Source organism: Amblyomma maculatum, chromosome 7 (genome assembly GCF_055883805.1).
Source record: "Amblyomma maculatum isolate TAMU_Amacu chromosome 7, ASM5588380v1, whole genome shotgun sequence".
Classification (NCBI taxonomy): domain Eukaryota; kingdom Metazoa; phylum Arthropoda; class Arachnida; order Ixodida; family Ixodidae; genus Amblyomma; species Amblyomma maculatum.
The window spans coordinates 82,257,771-82,276,061 of record NC_139350.1 but is presented as its reverse complement, the minus strand read 5'-3'; the positions used below and the strand labels follow the sequence as shown (position 1 = coordinate 82,276,061).

Below are 18,291 nucleotides of genomic sequence, written 5' to 3'. Positions count from 1 at the left end.
GGACATTGTTTTCAAAGAGCGCTTGTTGGCAGGCTCAGACAAAAAAAATCAACATGAACGCGAATTCGGTACTCGAAGGCAGAGGCAAGCGACAGGTATATTGAAGGGCTTGAGCGACACCTCTTGATGTCTCTTCCATGTTGTTCAGAGAATGAAGGGTCCAGCCTTCTCGTTGAGAATTGATACGCGTGTTCACAGCGACGAGTGCTCCGGGCGCTGGTTGGGGAGCTTCCTTTCCATTTGTGACTGCTCACTTGAAAGGGGCCTATTCAACTCTTTGGGGACATATGTTATGTTGAGGCAGAAAAGGAAAGAAAAATAAAGAGCCTCAGCCCGTGCCACTTAGTATAACGGGCTTACTCTTTGGGGACAGACGTTTTAGGCGTTGCTGCCGGCGCCATGGTGCCTGTTTTCGGCGCGTTTAGGACGTGTTCGCTACAAAGGCACACAGCATGCCGCCTTACCCTTTTTACCCTTTGGTTCCTGCTGACAGTGGTCAGGGGGAGCTCGCTGCTGTGGCGCTGCCATCCGAAATCAATGACTTATCTACCTTTAACGATGAGGGGTTTCTTGACGACCTCGGTCACTGACGAGAAGCCGAGGCATGCCAATTTTTCGGCAGTTTCCTCTCTCCGCGAGACGAAGAGCGAGGAAATGCCTGACGACTTTTCATGCAGGCGGGGACATCTCTCCAAGTAAACCTTTGTCTTCTTAATTCCACAGCTACGCTGTGCAATCCCTAGTTCAGTTATCTTCTCTAGCGAATGCGCAGTTTTGAGCTCCCGAAGCAGGATCGCGTATGAGGATAGAACGATTGACGTATGTGTTTTCCCTTTATAAGCGCCGAGTGATGACATTAATGACATATATCTGTTTCTTGAGGCCGACTTGGTTCCGCGATGGCTGCTGCGGCACCGCTAGTTACAAACAGAGGTGCGAGATACGAGCCGGTACGAGATACCTAAAAAAACCGACAACGATCGTTTCAACACGAGTTTTGCGAAAAAGCGCGCCGTCACGTTTTCATTCGTTTTTTTTTCTTGCCCCCTTTGTTGGAGCGCGACGGCGGCCAGAACGCGGCCGGAGGAGGAGAGAAACAACCGAGCGCGCGCGCGCAAACACGTGCTGGAAAGCAGCGCGGAGCAGACGCCAGCATGCTTTTCTATGCGGCAAGGAGCAGATGACGCGGCCGCACTGCGCGGAGGTTTTGACGGGGTCTCCATGGAGGGCTCTGACGCACAGAGCGGCGCAGCGCCCCCTGGCCCAGGTTTTCTCCCCTATGGAAGCCCTGCTGCCGTGGTTGGCATGTGCACAGCGCGTTACCATTGGTGGCCGTCATGCTCCAGTATTGTTCACCCTCCTCCAAGAATGCCCCCACGACGTTATCCTCGGCATTGAATTTTTAACAGCCCAATCTGCCCTCATTGACTGCTTTACCGGTCTACTTCGCTTAAACCTTCTGCTCTGCTCTGAAGACCCCTCCTGCTCACCCTGCCTTCGATCATCACAGTTCTGCCGCCTTCCTCCTGAAGCTGCCGCTTACATCCCTATGTCGCCATTCCCACCCGTCCCAGACGGCGACTATCTCGCGTGTCCCATTGCTGATGTCATTCTGCAGCGGCACGTCATCCTTCCTCATCTGATTGTGCATATCTCCCAGAACCGTACCACTCTCCCGGTCCTTGACTTCAGCTTGTCAACTCAAGTTCTGCCCGAGGGAATTTCACTAGCAGCGCTGTCCCCGATGACCGATTGTGCCATTTCAGCTCTGACTACCGATAATCCAAATGCCGTCCCTGCAACCCCTCCCTCGTCCTCTACATCGCGCCCTGATCCTGGTAAAGGCATGATTGCAGCTGATCTCCAGCCTGAATTCGCCGCAGAGTTAAAACAGCTTTTGCTCACCTATAGTGACCTTTTTGACTTCGGTACCCGCCCATTGAGTCAAACTACAGTTGTCAGTCACCGCATTGACACCAGTGACGCCAGTCCTATTCACAGGCGGCCCTATTGTGTTTCGCTTGCCGAGCGACGCGTCATCCAAACAGAGGTCGACAAATTGTTGGCGAACGACATAATTGAGCCTTCCAGTAGCCCCTGGGCATCCCCTGTTGTGTTGGTCAAAAATAAAGATAACAGTTGGAGATTCTGCGTTGACTATCGTCATTTAAATAAGATAACCAGAAAAGATGTCTGTCGTCTTCCGCGTATTGACGACGCGCTTGATACTTTGCACGGAGCCAGCTACTTTTCGTCCATCGACCTTCATCCTGGCTACTGGCAGATCTCTGTCGATAAGAGAGACCGTGAAAAAACAGTGTTCATTACCTCTGACGGCCTTTATAAATTCAAAGCCATTCCTGTTGGCCTTTGGAATGCCCCAGCAACCTTCGAACGAATGATGGACTCTGCTCCGAGGCTTCAAGCGGACCACTTGTTTGGGTTATCTTGACGATGTAATAGTTTTCTCGTCTACATTTGAAAGCCATCTCCGTCGCCTTTCTACAATCCTAGCGCTTTTTCGCCGCGCCGGACTGCACCTAAACTCCAAAAGATGCAGCTTTGGTCACCAACAAATCAAAGTCCTTGGTCACTTGGTTAATGCTGCCGGCGTTCAGCCCGACCCCGACAAGATTCGTGCCGTCAGAGATCTTCCCACTCCACGTTCATCCAGCGATGTTCGAAGCTTTATTGGCCTATGTTCTTATTTCCGACGATTCGTCCCAAATTTCGCAGCCCTAGCTCGTCCTCTCACCAATCTCCTCAAGAAAGACGTTTCATTCTCTTGGCGCCTGAACAAGCTGCAGCTTTGTCGAAACTTATTGCTGCTCTCAAAACTCCACCCGTCTTGGCGCATTTCAACCCATCTGCCAATACTGAACTCCGCCCCGACGCAAGTGGCCATGACATTGGAGCTATACTTGCCCAGCGACAACACGGCCGCACAAGGGTGATTGCGTATTCCAGTCGCCTCCTATCTACGTCCGAACAAAATTACTCTATCAGAGCAAGAGTGCTTGGCACTTGTTTGGGCTATTACAAAATTCTGCCCTTATTTGTTTGGCCGCCCTTTTACTGTTATAACAGACCATCATGCCTTGTGTTGGCTTTCCTCCCTCAAAGATCCTACAGGCCGTTTGGGGCGTTGGGCGCTTCGATTACAAGAGTACACATTTTCCGTCATGTACAAGTCCGGCCGGCTTCACCAAGGTACGAGTGCTTGTCCCGTCATCCCGTCGACTCCCTTAATCCTACCGACTCTGACAATGACGCATGTGTCTGGTCTGTGTCGGCCTTTTCTAACATTGTCAACGAACAACACTTAGATCCTATGCTCCATTCCATTATCCTCCGTCTGACCTGCGACCGCTTTGATACAATCTCTTGCCTTATATGTACTCCACGAGAACACCCTATACCGACGCAATATGCTACCAGACGGCGCAGACCTTTTGCTCGTCGTTCTTCAACATCTGCGTTCCACCATCCTTGACCAGTTCTATGATGCTCCTACGGCTAGCCACCTTGGTGTTTCTCGCACATACGACAGCCTGCGCCGACGTTTCTACTGGGCGGGGCTCTACCGCTTCATCCAGCAATACATTGCCGCATGTGATTGTGTCAGCATCGAAAGAAGTCCAGAATTTTGCCTGGAGGCCATTTGCAGCCGCTCCCCATACCCACTGACCTGCTTTCCCGTGTAGTTTTCCCGTGTAGGTGTTGACCTTCTTGGGCCCTTTCCAGTTTCCTCCTCAGGGAGCGAATGGATCGCCGTCGCCACCGATTATGCTACGCGGTATGCTATTACCCGAGCCATCCCGACAAGCTGCGCCACAGACGTCGCCGACTTCCTCCTACAAAACGTGATTCTACATCATGGTGCCCCTCGTGAACTACTAACTGGCCATGGCCGCTGCTTCCTGTCGCGAGTGGTTGACGAAATTCTCCGTGCTCCGTCCGCCACAAATTCACCACAGCCTATCACCCCCAGACCAACGGCCTCACGGAACGTCTAAACCGTACCCTCACAGACATGCTGTCCATGTGTGTCTGACGACCACCGGGATTGGGACGTTCATCTACCCTTTGTGACATCCGCCTACAATTCATCTGTCCATTGTACCGCTGGATACTCTCCATTTTATATGTTATTTAGCCGACACCCGCTACTGCCCTTCGACACCTCACTATCCGCGGCAGACGCCCCCCGTACTTACGCCAGTGATGCCGTAGCCCACGATCATGATGCCCGCCGGATAGCCTATTCCAGGCTCTCTGCATCCCAAGACTCAAAAGTTCCGGTAAGACAGTCGCCACCGTGATGTCCACTACACTCCTGGGTCACTCATCTTGCTGTGGCTCCCGTGCCGTCGCGTGGGCTTGTGTGAAACACTTTTTCCTTGTTACACAGGCCCTTACCGAGTTTTGCGCCCCGTGACCGACGTCACATACGAAGTTGAATCTGTGCCTCCGAAATCCTCGTCCAGAGCGCCATCCTCTGAAATAGTGCATGTGTCCCGCCTGAAGCCCTATTATGCACGTTCTGTTTCACTAACGTAGAACGCACCGGGAATGTGTTTTTCCCGAGGGGGGGGGGGTAGTGTTACTGAGCGGTATTTGCTGGTCGTGCTGAAGATAAGGAAGTGCGACAGACTTGCAGAAGAAGATGCAGACGAGCACTGATCTGTGCTCTGCTATGATCATACTTAGTGGTGTGGACAGCTGTCGTAGTGTGAATATTCCCCGTAACAATGATTATGTGAGATGCTGCACCCCACCGAAGTCAGGCACAGAGTTTTTTTAACTTACGTTAAGCTTGGCTTTACAAAGGGTGGCTATAGTTCGAGATACTACTTAGCAGTGTAGTCCTTGGCGAAAGAATATCACCATGCTAAGAGGAAGGTTACTTTCACCAGCAGTTTCACTGCAGGTAGATTGTGCAGTACTGATACTGTACCATTAATGCAGTACATTTCATCACTTGGATTGGCCTGATGCTGCATGGCAGAATTATTTTTATGAATACTGCTTTTAGCACACTGTAGCAGACTTGAAAAGAATCCAGAAATTCTTGCGCATTTTTTCGTGCTTTGCATTCATTATGCAGCATCAGGGCAACTTGGGGTGATGAGAGCTTTGTTGTTTTTTGCACTCTAACTTTATGAAAGCTCTTATTTCAGACTTTCTTTTGCTAACTGGATGTTATGGAACAATTGGGGACAAATCATGGTAGCAGCCGTTCCAGGTATAAGAATGTGCTTTTAATTCACTTATCACTGCCGGCTTTGATCTGCTCTAAGCTATGTCTTGGACTCTATCATGGCTCCTGTGACAACACTGGTAAAACCCCAAAGAGGTCATTATCAACCAACATATGTAATCCTTGTGACTACTGCGGTATCATCAAGCTGCCTACTTTACTTGCATGGTTACTGACTGCACTACATTTGCATTGTCAACCTTACCACAAGTAGGCTGGCCTTTAAGGCTCATTAAAGGGACACTAAAAAGAAAAATGAAGTGGGCTTGCATCGATAGAATGCCAGTTACTGGTTACAAAAAAGCCACTCTTACTGATAACAGAGCTGTTATAAGTTAGTAAAGAGGAAGAACAGAAATACAGGTATCGTCGCCACAGCCGAAACGGCCGAGGCTCGCAACTAAAAATCACGTGATGCGCAAGGGATCCCGGAGGCTGACAAATGCGAATTACGTTGACCGTTTGAATGTGGTACTCGGTTTTGTCTCGAATATGATAGCATGCTTTTATCACACGTAAACGATGGCGAAAAGACGAAAAGATAAGGTAAATGTTGCAAAGCAAATATAAAAATCATGGCCTCCGAGATCACCCTCGCGCGCGTTTCTCTCCGGCCGTCCCAATCGGCGCGCGCCCCAGCCAAATGTTGTAAGTTTGTCAGTTCCTCCAGCCACCAGGCGGCAGTGCGCGCCTATGCGCCGGTGCATCGTCGAGCCTGCTCGCGACGTATCTCCGCTGGCGGTTCTCTCGTTTCTTGAGCGTGTACATTGACGAAAAATTTGTCACGAGCGTGTCACGTAGCCTTTCATTTTTAGCTGGTTTTCCAGCAAAAACTGACCGCAAGGTGTGTCCGAAATGTTTCACAATTTAAGTGTTGTGTTTACTACTGAAGCGGAGTGTTGTTCTTTCTGCGTTCACATATAATGCGTTCCGTTCTACTTAGAATTTACGCATTGTGCTCGTGTAGATAGTTTTCTTTGCTTGTGACACAGTTACTCGTCAAAACTACCTCGTGTAGGTGGTAGTCGTTGCGTGCCTAACGGTCACTCGTGAAGCCGGCAGTCAATCAACGTTACGAGCGTATGCTCGAGTGGTCAAAGGCATGCATGTTTCTCAGCTGCAAGGTCTTGTTGCAGTTTGGTGAACTGATGAGACATTCGTTTTCCTCCACATTTTTAATCCTAAGGCTTCTGCGCTTGCTTGCAAATATAACAAATTCCAGTGAAGCGTACATCGCTACATTATATGTGTAACGTACATGTCGCTAGCTTGTGTTGCTTACTTCAACAACTTACTCACTTACTCTTCTAGCTTTGTGCACCAAGAAAGGACCACGCCACTGAAACAACGAAGATAATCATAGAAACGTTGCTTAGGCCACACCTAATCAACCCAGGAAAAATAGTAATTGATCAAGCAGCTTACCGAAAAAAAAAACCTGCTGAGCAAGATAGGAGCTGCGTGTTTAGTCTGCCTGTTTTGTCTTAGCGAATAGAAAACTACGCAAGTAGTCATGTGGTGATTGAACTTTGTAAATAACGGAAAGTTTGTGTGTACTTCTTGATTGTGCTTGCCCATATTGTTTTTCTCTTTGTCCACCTTTTGAGTTTTGTAAATAAAGAAAATGTGCGTCTTTTTTAAATTGCTCACAGTGTTTGCCTCGTAATTTTGTTCAGAAAGTAGCTAGTATCATTACTACCGGCGGAGGCTTAGTGCCAAAAATGTTCTGATAAGCTTTGCATATCATTAAAAGTAAATGAAAAATTCTAACTAGTGTGGCAGGCGTGTATGATAGTGCCATTCTATAGTCTAATCATAATTCGTTTGAAATAACCCATTTGCTCGGTCTGGCCCTCTGCGTGTATAGGCATAGGAGTAAAAATTAAAAATAAAAGCACTGCACCAAGTCTGTATCATATGCAAAGAAGTGAAAACAAGAAATAAGCTGAAACTCGCTTGATAATATCGCACATTTATGCTATGGCGGGCCGCGTAGTTTACAAACGAGGTAATAGCTTCTCCTCACTTTCGATCCTATAAACTGATCCGTTTTTATCGGGATCACTTCCGAAAACCTCGCATATACTCATATGACGGCAGAGGTGCCTGAACGTAGCCCGATTACCCTTCACCTTTATCGAACTTTTCTTTATTAAGCAAGCTTGCCATAAGGCATATTATAAAACCCCATGTAAATTGTTTTTCGTAAGGACTCTATCGAACTTGCGTGCTTACGATCTTCCAAGGCTGCTTTAAAACCGTGCGAGAAAAAAAATAGCTATCGTGAGATGCATCTAAGTAAGCAATAATCAGATGTCTGTGGCGGAACCATTTAGAGAATTGCATTCCTGCGATGGATGTTTATGTAAGTCGCCGCACTCGTAAATACTGTATTTAGCGAGTTAATGAACTCGCAAATGTACGGCGACAAAAAAAAAAAAAAGACGCGGAACCGCAGCAGAGAGCGCCAGAGCACGCATGCATGCTTCGGGCAAGCATGCAGGTTCGGGTAGTCACTGCCTAACTTTGTGCATGTGAGCCTTATATTATTAGTACAATAACACGGAAAGTTGAGCTAGTTGGTACATATTTTTAAGTAATAACAGCGCGGAGACGAAGGACGCTTACTTACAAATATTATTAGTACTTTAACATTAGCGAAATTGCTGGCTGCCGTCTTGCCCGTGGTATTTTAAAGCTGGCAGCTCGACTGTGGTACGAGCGCAAGCTGAGGAAACTCGTGTTTTATAGTTCGCGCCAAGCTGCGGCGGAACACTTGATGCATTAGAGAATTTTCCAGTGACTCTATTGATGCATTAGAGTCACTGAAAATTTCTAAGTACCACATTCGTTTTCCGCGCGCCGAAGGCTCGCCTAATGGCTGATGCACGTCACGTGACCTCACGTCGCCATATTCCTTCCAAGCGCGCGCGCGAAATACGTGTCTTGTGCTGGAGTTCCTCTATTTTTCGATTGGTTCTCGCAGTGTACACGTGAAAGATTATGTTGGGCTTTTGGGTGCGGCACCAGGCCTGCGTTAGGAAAGGTGTGTTCTCTGTGCCTGAACGAAAAAAGTGATCTGCATTGGTGATCAGTGTGGCTTCACAGAACCGACCGGCAAAGCTTCGTGCCTCAAGGAACACCTTGTACTAGATACGCTGGTTCAATGGTTTCAAATTATTTTCATTTAGCCGCAAAAGAAGCGTAGGAAATACTCAACGTGAGCATGGTGCGCCTGATCGCAACGCAGTATATGTGTTTACCTTCCAGCACAGGAATATGCAGCATCCATTTTACTCCAGAAATTTTGCTAAAGCTACCCTCACAGTAAGGTGAATATCTAGCCCGCTGGCAGCAGATACATCTAATATCAGCTGTGCGAAATCACACACTCTACTCGTGCATGAAAGCGTATGGGCGCGTGCTCGTAGGCGGATCGATGACCGCGCGCACCTCTTCGTTTTTTATTTTTATTGCTAATGTAAACGTACATAAAGCTTTATGCACAGATTTATTAGTTTTTTATTTATAGTGGCACGTTAAAGAAACCCAGGGGGTGGAAACTTTCGGAGCTCTCCACAACGGTGTTTCATAGTCTGAGTCACTTCGAGATGTTAAACCATAAACTAAACCAACCGATTATATTTGTTGCCTGTTCGCAGCAGGCGACTTCTGGACAATGTGTGTGAACCTTCAATGTACGATGTTGATGCCATTTCAATTTTTGACGGCAGTTAATGAGCGAGGTTCTGGCAAATTGGCGGCACGAGATGTACGGCGATGGAATATCAGGCGATACCATGAAGCAATAAAAAGTACAATATTCACAACCGCGCGGTGATACCCAGTCGAAAAAAACTACAAAACTGTGTCAAAAATACGACAAAATATCCTGTAGTTCTGTCGTAACCAACAGATTTTTCTGTAGTTCTTTAGTAGTTTTCTGTAGTTCTGTAGTTTTTCTGTAGTATATTTCTGTTGTCTGTAGTTCTGTTGCACGTTTCTGTTGTAACTACAGAAATTTCTGATGTTACTGCAGAATGTTCTGTTGTCACAAAGGGTTTCCCGTCAAAAACAGCACAGAAATTCTGTCGTAACATCAGAAAATTTTCTGTAGTTTTTTCCGACAGGGTAGCGAAGATATAGTAAGCCACGTTTTTTATTCATGCTGAAAATGGGTGAGGCCAGTGCTTTAGTTTTCGTTCGCTTAATGACGGCGCCGAAAAAAAAAAGAAATTAAGTTCGCACAAAACAATATGCTTCAACAAAGCCTGCTTGGCGTTCTTGGCGCCGCGACGGCGATACTAAATTGTATCTTAGTTTGTTTACGCTGTCTCGGCGAACCTGCTGCTTCACTTTATGTTGCTTATACAAAGCGATTCATCGTTTCAGAGCGTGATAACGATCTGCGCCTCGCTTCGTGTTTTACCATGCCCGGCCCCGCGGCGCCGCCGGACTGCATTCTCCACGACATAACAATATGCCTACACGTTCCTGCGACCTTCGCTGACATGCTATTTCACACTCCGTCATTTTATAATGTTTTAACACCCCAGCACTGCGCGTAGAAAGCAAGTCGATTCAAAGGGCCGGAAATTTGCAATAGCAGGCGACCTGCAGTTTTCGCCGATCCACCCACATACTTTTTTTCCCTCGATTGCTGACTGCGTATTAAAGTTAGCGACCGCACAATCAGTGTTGGCACTGTCTGAATAAACGTGTCAGAGCCTTCCCGTTTTGCTGACCTTAAAAACACGTTCCAAGCCTACGGATGCGGTCACTCGCTGTTCAGACAGCGGCCGGGCCCGGCGGTCTGGAAGGAAAATGGCGCCCGCGGGCACATTTGCGGTATTCTGAAAATTTTCCAGTGACTCTATTGATGCATAGGTGGCGAGTGCCGCGGTGCGGCGAAAGACGCTGCCACGCCCCTTTTCCAACTTACGCTCTCTCCGGCCGATTAGAACGGCCGAAGAGGAACGTGCGCTGGAGGTGATCTCGGAGGCCATGAAAAAAACATGCTCATTTCATCTCCTTGTCGGTAGATGCCGCTAGTCTCTCAGCTAACACGGCGCTACAGGCGTCCACTTCAGTTTCGGTGATGTTCCAGCTTGGGCACTTCGTGCGTGCTAGGATAGTTAGGTTTGGGCCTGCGGCGCCTGAAATACGAGCTCGGAGCAGCAGATGCGCCCGTCGACACGCCCCTGCGAAGTATTCTCCTCTCCCCGCGCGGCAGCAATCACGGAGTCTCCTCTTGCGTCATAGTGTGCGTCATCCTACTCGACTACGCAGTTGGAGAAAACAGTTTGAATTCAACCGGCGGGAACAAAAAGAAACACCTCAACTTCTTATCGCAATATCTCAACAATAATTCGATTTTTTGCTGCCGGATATGCGGCGACAGTGTCACGAAATGCCTTTTATTAGATTTTGAGAGCATACTTGGGTGTCTTTAGTGTCCCTTTAATATTTGGGGGTCTTGTTACTGTACCTACTGCAAGTTGGTGTGTCTCAAGGAGCATCCCAGCTATTACGAAAGTGCGTGTCACTAAACAGCCAGGCCTCGCTCGTACATTTTACGTACAACCTTACTGCTTACACCAGTAGTTACGAGGCATTGCTCTAAGACCATGCACTCATGCTGCTCCTTGGACCACCTTTTTTATTTTTCAATTACACATAGTGGGTGTATGTGGTCTTTCGTGCAATGTTCATGTGCTCACTTACCATGTAAGTGCCTACAACCTTTCACGCGTTCCATTTGGAAGCACAGTTCAGGGAAAATGTTTTTATAGACCACGTGCTTATACAACACTTGACCTGTTCCTGTGTGGATTCCTGCGATATGTGTTGTTCTTGAGTGGCTGCTTTCAAAACTGTTCATCATTAGTGTACAGCAGTGGAATGTTGCATGTCTTCCTGAACAGGGCGTTTTTCCATGCAGCTAACTTCATGACATCACCTGATCTGGAGCTGAAACACAGCTGCAGCATACCCAGTGTTCAAGACTAAAGCACAGCCATGCAATTTGCAGGATGTATGTAAGCATGAAAACAAAATAAAATCACAATATTGTTTGTGATTTGAAATCTTTGCCTCGTCTTGTTTTCATTGTGGTACAAGGCAGCCGCTGCAATGCGATTCTCATAGAACCAATGCACTCGTAGACCAATAGCCTAATAGTACCAATATCCCAACATCACTAATACCACAGCAGAATCAATAACCATATAGGACAAATAGGCCTATTGGCGGCAATAACAAAATAAGATATTGGTTTTTATAATGAAATTTTTGCTAGGGTGTAGACACCAAATTTTGGTGGCATTTTTCTTCTTTCTGACGATGTGTAAGAAACATTCTGCATATGGATCTCCACGTAGTTTTTGCCTAAGACTGCTAAATAATTTTTTTAAAAAATTTTCTTTCCTCGCCAGTTTTATGTCTAGGTAACGCGACGCATGAACAATAGTGATATAATCGCTGAATCTTCACTTGTGAGTCCTGTCCTTAAAGGAACACTAAAGAGAAATCTGAAGTGGGCTTGCATAGATAAAATGCCAATTCCTGATTGCAAAAATCCAATCTTACTAAAAGCAAAGCTGTTATAAGGTAGTAGTGAGGAAGAACAGTGTCATGAAATCGGTGCACATTTTCATCAAGCCGGCACGGCGCGAGGCCCGCGCGGCGTCACGTGGAAAGCCCGAGAAAAACCTCCTTCCCCGCGCGAGAGCGCGTAGCCTTGTGCGCGTCGCCGTCGCCCTCTTTCTCATCATCCGGCGATGACGCGGACTCATCCGCCTGGAACACGCCAGAAAAATCGAGAATCTTCTATGGGACCTAGCCAATGACGACGCGCGGCTCGACGGGAGGAGGAGAGAGCGCTATAACCAGCGAAGCTAAGTGCGTGTGCGCGCTAGCTTTGACGCGTGCTAACAAACAGACGCGGCACGCCCTAGCCCTATTTAAAGAGACCGCGCCGCTTGCGAGTCAGTCAGTCACTCAGTTCGTCAGTGTTTGCGACGTGTTCGCCTGTGCCTCGGCTGGACTCCCGGGGATCACAATGCTGCTGGCAAGCCCACGAACCTGCAAGGGAGCGGCGCTCGTCTCGTATGGCGGCCACATCGTGACTCTTGAGGCGTCGGACTGCAACAGTGCCCGGTGAACAATTTGGTGTTTGTTTATGTAACTCTCTCGTGTTTGATCTGTTGGCTCTGTGTTATTGAATCATTCTGTAGTTGCATGCTTAGCGTTTGAATTCTTTGAACCTCTCGTCTGTGCATTTCAAGTGATCTTGTGTATCCCTTTGTATCGTCTGTTGCTGTGTATAAAGTTTGTTTTGTTTGTTGCTTCTGGCTCCGACCCTTACTCTGGCTTGAACCGGCGACCGCTGGGCACCAAACGACCACCCCCTTCTGTCACTACAAGGTAGTTTAATTCCGGCTGAGCTTGCTACGCAAGTCGAGGGCATCTCCTTTGCGACCGGAACAGCTACCCCACTCACTCTAAGGGTGTCTGGGAGTGTGTGCACCGTTAAGGGCGCATCGTTAATAATCCCTCCCTAATTTATAACGGGTGACAATTATTCTGGCGTTCGCGACAGGACGTTTGGTGCATTCAAGTTCAGAGGACGGAGAACGAGTTAGAAGAGTTTACGACGAGGTCGTAAACAGTGTAGCAGCAGAGCGGTAGCGACAGGTAGTGCCGCGCGGAAGCATTTAGGCGAGGTTCGCTAAGCAGACTTTAGGCTGCACCCAGACGGTTCGCGCTTCAGATATGAATCTGAAAGAGCTGATTGAGGCTGGCACCCAGCTGGGGTTGTCCGGTGCCGAACTGCGCAAATGGGTTAGCCAGAGAGAAAAATAGGAAAGAGAGAGGGAAAAAGAGGAACGAGAGAGGGCTCGAAAGGAAGCCGAGGAGGAACGAAAGAGGGCTCGAAAGGAAGCCGAGGAAGAAAGAGAGAAGGCTCGAAAGGAGCGGGAAGAGGAATTTCAGCGAGAAAAGGAATTACTATGAAACTTCAGCTCCAAAACTCAGGGAACAACAACGGTTCAGCTGAAGTGCATAGCTCCAGTGAAGGACATAGCAGCTTGCGGATAGATGCAAGTAAATTGATCCCGAAGTACGACGAGAGAAGGGACAATCTCGACGCGTTCCTCTTGCGCTTCGAAAGGATCGCCATAAATGCAAATTGGACAGACAGTGAATGTGCTACCATCTTGAGCACTTGCCTTAGCGGCGAAGCATTAAGTGTATTCGGAAGACTTCCCCCTGAGGATGCAGGCAGCTATAACAAGGTGAAAGCTGCATTACTTAAAAGGTTTACATTTACGACTGATGGGTTTCGTGTGAAGTTCAGGACTGGAAAACCAATGGACGGTGAAACGGCAACACAGTATGTTGCGCGATTGAGCCATTATTTTGACCGCTGGACTGAACCGCTGGACCGCACTTCGTGAGCTCCTAATTAAGGAACAATTCCTGGGCAGCTGTCACCCTGGTCTGTCGCTTTATTTAAAAGAAAGAAATGCCATACCTTGGACGAAATGATGGATCTGGCAGACCAATATTTGGAAGCCCATGGAGGCGAAAATTTGAGCTGGAATTCAAATTCTGAAACCCCTCGAAAGCCCGAATTCCGGCAGACGCAACATAGCGTAAAGTCACCCCCGAGGTGTTATCTCTGCGGACAACTAGGCCACATCGCACCTAACTGCCGCAAACTCGCAACCAACAATCCATCCTCTTGTTGGAAATGCGGACAGAAGGGCCACAAAGCGATGTCGTGTCCCGACGCTGACAAGGCAGCTCCGCAGGCAGCATGCGCGAGGACTGTCGGAGTCGGAATGTCGCCTCGAGGAAGAAGATGCCGATGGCTTTGTTGAGCTGAAGAATGGCAAGAACGTCCGCGTGGTGCACGGCCTAGAGGAGGAGGAAGCAGAGAGAGTGGTTAATCGGAAGGACAAAAAAATCCGGGTGGTGAACGCCGTAGTACACGCACAACCTGGATCTACGGTGAATCGGATGCCGGTTTCGAGGGGGAAGATAGGAGGAAAATCACTTTCTGTGCTACGAGATACAGGTAGCAGTGCCGTAATTGTTAAACGGAGATTGATTCATGAGAATGATCTGACTAGTGAGAAATGCCCTGTGAGGCTGATTGACGGCTGAATTCAGCTGCTACCTGAGGCAAAATTGGAAGTGCAGACGCCATGTTATTGTGGAAAACTGACAGCCCTTTGCATGGAACGCCCTATCTACGATTTGGTGTTGGGCAATATCAAGGGCGCAACATTTCCCGAGGATCCTCATCGAAGTTCCGCGCCTGGGCATTGCAGTGAACCTAAAAAGAAAACGAGAAGGCGAGGCAAGCAAGGCCATGTGAAGCCGGAGGAAAAGCCCCCAGAAAAGAATAAACAAAACGAAGCACCTCAGGAGGAAACCGAAAAGAAAGAGACAACACAGGAAATAAAGTCAGGAATGCCTAGGCCTTCGTTGATGCAGGTAGCCCAAGTGTTTTTCCTACTTATGGGGGCATTACTTGGAATATTCCACCTTCCGCGGAAGGAATACCAGTGCCTAGAAAAGAGCACTACTACAGTGATTCTTTTTGTTGGTCTGTGCGCGTTGGCACAGGTTCCCGTGTATCCGTCGGCGCTACTGGTTGTAGGGACAATTATCGGCACACATTGGTTGTGTGATTTGCAAGGGGACTATAAGTCATGCCTCAGGGAATTTTCAGTAGCCCGATCTGGGAACAGGGAAGCGTCTCAAATGCGAGAGCCTAGAGCGAAGGCAGAATCCCTGGAGGACAGAAGCGTGTCACGCACTGATCGCAGGTTCGAATTAAGCTCGGAAATTTAGGTTTGTGCGCTTCGCATTTGAAAAGTTGTGTGTTGTTGATTCCTATGTGCATCCAACAACAGTGCGTTGTTATGTTTGTGAATATCAGGTACTGAAGTGTGAAAAAAAAATTTTCATCAGTCTGAGAAACTTGTGAGACTTCTGATGTGTGTATTGTATTTGTGATTGCAGTTCGTGAAATTTGTGCAATGTATGTGCGTGACGTGAACATTTGCCCCATATTGGCCTCGAGATCGAGCAGAGTCGCCACCTTCGCGGCTCAGCGGCGAAACCTACTCAGTGTGGATGCGTTTTCGCGTCGCGTGCCAGCCCGCAGTGATTTACGCACGCGCATGCGGCGTGTACAGGAGTGTTTTTGTTTCGCAGTTCCTGTGATCTTTTGCTCACCTATATGCCTCTTGCAAAATAAATATGAACAGTCTATTACCCCACACTTCATTAAAAAAAATATATATATATATATATATATATATATATATATATACTTGTCCGTATCGTGCATGTCATGCATGGATAAGGACATCACCCATCGCGGTCTTCGGAGCTTGAGATCCTTTGACATGCAATGTCTCAAACGAAGTGGTACTGTCGTTACCGCCGTGTCAAAGCAAAACAGGTCGTTGCCCTCAAAAAAGTTAATGCAAACGCTCAGAAATTGCATATTCCCGTTTCTGTTTGGAATACCGCAGCTACTAAAACATATGCCACCGCAGACTGCTTCATATAGCAGAATGCAGTTTGAACAGACCACTCTATGCCTACTACGCCGTCTGTGTGCACGATAGAGTTGTGTGCGTACTTTTTTTTTTTTTTGCTTTTAGACCTCTGTCGCGGTGTCTCAATCGTAAGGGTAACTGCTGATTTCGAGAACGGGGGATTCAATCACAACCGTTTCGAAAGGCGTTCCCCTGCTGTGGGATTTGACTGCACAATAAACAATCCCACGTGTTAAATGTGGTGTTAATAATGAAACAAAAAAACGACACCAAAACCAACCTCTGCAATTGTCCGTGATAGCCGATGCCGCTTTCATGCGTTATACCCGGGCCAATATGGATTTCTTTTCTCTTTTTTTTTTTTTGTTCTTGAAGGCTTCTGTGCATCCGTAAAAGTTTTAGTGAGCACATTTTGCTTTAGAGAAATGCTCGAATGTTTGGGAAACATATCCCCTGCACCTAATTGTTACCCTAAATATTACATAATACACGTAGATCAATGTACTTTACTGGTAGCCTATTATATTCATTATAATCCCTTTTCTTCCAAGTGTTGTCCTCCGACAAAACTCGTCATTTCTGATAAGGGGAGTAATACAGCTTCATGCGGGCTTAAATATCAGTGTTTAGTTCGAGAATAAATACATTTTTGTAGTCGCATGCATGATCTCCATTTCTTTCAGAATAGTTTTATATCTGGCATCTGTTTTGGAGGCAACCCTAATATTTTACTTCGCATAAGATTTAGTCACTGCTAAATAATTAGTGATAAAGAAATTTTCAGCCTGTAAAATAGCTTCCCAGAACATGACAGTGCCCATGCGCAGTTTATAACGATGTCTTCGCAGCAAGTAATTCGTAGCTTGCCCTTTAACGTTACTGAAAATTAATCGCTGATCATTGTAAATTCTGTCAAGTGTGTAAAAGTTCTCTCACACGGTGAAATTTATTCGCATTGCAAAACAAAATAATTACACTACTAATTTACCGTTATATATTAACATCACACACATCAGAAATCCCTTATACTTTCCTCGGTTTCAGGAAATCATTTACAGTTAATGGCGCATGCATTAATACACTATCACATTCTATGACAGTGGCTGCAGAAAGCATCTCGGCAAATTCAATCCACTCAGCGCTGTACACGTGAACAATCAGCTTTCCTGTGCGGCGAGCTAGGTTTCCTGTATAGTGTCGGCGTGATCTCATTTTTGGGAAATACTTGTGCGTGGTTGTCTGGAGCCAGAGTTGATGTGCACTCAGTCTAAAGCAACTCGCCATGCAGTGCGCTGCCAATGCTACATTTAACCTGCTTTATCCTCGAGTCAAGTACGATATAATGAACCAAGCTTTCTCGATTCAATCCAAATTACTGCAGGTCAGAGCACGAACTTTGTATCTGCGTGGGCTTGACACTAAATTCGCCGGTCTCACTTGCATGAGACACACGCAAACTGTTTAAAAGTCGATAAGAAAAACAAAGCTGTCATTAGGCAGGCCCAAGTATTAGGCGCGTGAGCGCGGTACAGGGCAAGAAACGTGCAAAGTAAATCTAGAAGACTGGTGTTTGCGTGCTTTGTTTTCCTAAAATCCGCTCTTCTTCTGCTGCATTGGCGAAATCCTTGGATTTTTTTCTGCAATATTGCAGAAATACTCCAGAAGACACGTTTTCATCACCAACAAACCCGCCGTAAACTAGGAAGCAGACCTACGCCGCGTGCGTTTCTGCGAGCGCTGCCGGCTGCCGATCCACACTACTGGAGTGACGGTGGCGCCGCCTCTAGGTCGATCTCGCGGCGAATAATTTCTCGCGCGCATGCATGTGCGCGCGATGTTCGTGGCTGTTGTGAATATTGTGGGACAATATTCTTTAAGGGAGGGACAGTGTCACGAAATCGGCGCACATTTTCATCAAGCCGGCACGGCGCGAGGCCCGCGCGGCGTCGCGTGGAAAGCCCGAGAAAAACCTCCTTCCCCGCGCGAGAGAGCGCGTAGCCTTGTACGCCTAGCCTTGTGCGCGTCGCCATCGCCCTCTTTCTCATCATCCGGCGATGACGCGGACTCATCAGCCGGTAGATGCCGGTAGATCTCCTTGTCGGTAGATGCCGCTAGTCTCTCAGCTAACACGGCGCTACAGGCGTCCACTTCAGTTTCGGTGATGTTCCGGCTCGGGCACTTCGTGAGTGCTCGGATAGTTGGGTTTGGGCCTGCGGCGCCTGAAATACGAGCTCGGAGCAGCAGATGCGCCCGTCTACACGCACCTGCGAAGTATTCTCCTCTCCCCGCGCGGCAGCAATCACGGAGTCTCCTCTTGCGTCATAGTGTGCGTCATTCTACTCGACTACGCCGTTGGAGAAAACAGTTTGAATTCAACCGGCGGGAACAAAAGAAACACCTCAACTTCTTATCGCAATATCTCAACAATAATTCGATTTTTTGCTGCCGGATATG

The 18,291-nt window shown here is 47.6% G+C and overlaps 1 protein-coding gene across 3 annotated transcripts in view; it reads right to left on the bottom strand.

Moving 5' to 3' along the window:
- LOC146183755 (E3 ubiquitin-protein ligase RING2-like) overlaps positions 1–18,291 on the bottom strand; it is an 80,516-nt gene that overhangs the window by 45,621 nt on the left and 16,604 nt on the right. The gene's annotated exons all lie outside the window — the stretch shown is intronic.